This window comes from Halyomorpha halys, unplaced genomic scaffold (assembly GCF_000696795.3).
Source record: "Halyomorpha halys isolate HHAL.00 unplaced genomic scaffold, Hhal_1.1 Scaffold11.1, whole genome shotgun sequence".
Taxonomy (NCBI): domain Eukaryota; kingdom Metazoa; phylum Arthropoda; class Insecta; order Hemiptera; family Pentatomidae; genus Halyomorpha; species Halyomorpha halys.
The window spans coordinates 760866-762281 of NW_027111958.1; positions in this window are offsets into that span (position 1 = coordinate 760866).

The window sequence follows — 1416 nt, forward strand, 5'->3', positions numbered from 1 at the left end:
TATACATAACCAAAAGCTATTTTACCCGAAATACCCGACAACTACCCACTAAGGTGAAAAATATCCAAAAAAATCGGGTAAATGCCCGTAAATCGGCAATATTGGTTCTATGATATTTTTTTTTCTCACTAGATTTAGGTGCCTCTAGCGGCCCCTTTATCATCAAACAGTGTGAGATTCAGTTCTGGAGATGTTGGGTTGTTTTAAAATTATTTTAAAATATATAGAATAAATTGCTCGCTGTGAATCCATTAAAACTAAAAATATTTAAAAATGGTTGAGAAATCTTCCAAATAATTATATGAATTGGTCTACTTACAGATTATATGAGGCATTGAGAATCAGTATTTTTATATTATTATCAGTATTAATTATAATTAACAAAATATAGAATGAAAAGCAAGAATTATATGAATATAAATTAACAATCCGTGTTGGTCAAATTTTCTTCAGTTTTTGATTTAAGAATTGTCAAATTTCTCAATGATTACTACACTATGAATTTAAGAAGTTTGATGTACAAATTAAGCCATTTTTACCCCCAACTCGCTCTCCTGGATACAGTGTTCTTCTTTTAAAATGTTATGTTCTTCAACATCATTCTTAGCCCAGATGACTCCTCCAGGCGGTTCTTGTCTTGCATGCAACCTTAATTCCCTTACATTTCCTTTGAAAGGATCATTAATAAATACCAATGTTTTTTTCTAATATGCTGAATGTCTTAAAATATATTTATAATCACTTTGTTCATTTTCAAGATTGCTTTTGTGAAATAACATTATCAATTTTGACATTTGTGTGACAAATCTGGAAAATCTAATAATGATTTTCTATGTCAGTGGCCTAAAAAAAAAAATAGTTTTCTTTCAAAAGAAGTGATATCTTCAAGAAGCAAAAAAACAATACCTGACATAACAAAAATATTATCAAAGAGCCAAACACTAATATCCTGGAAAGATGAACTAATTTTCCTACCTAAAATCTCTTTAACCATTTAGCTACAACTTTCAGCCAATTCTTGTGGCAATAAAAATACCTAAAAAAATCAATAAACTAAACAAAACAGGTTAGAATAATGTTGCAGGTTAGAATAGATTAAATTTATATAGACATTTGATGATGCAATCATTTTCAAGATTGAAGCAGCGATTTCGGTGCACAAGAGGTGCCCGTATCATTTGTTTATTTATTTATTATAACAACACGACAAAACTCCTAATATAAACATCAATTTGCAGAGTACATATTGAATGAAAAAATGATTAATAAAAAGATACAGCAAAACTGAAACAAACGAATAAAAACAAATATTAAAAGCAACTAAGTGTAAAGCACAATTGAATACATCTATAAATTAAATAACTAACTTAATTTAAATCATACATATTACTCAAGAAACGTATTGAAATACAATTA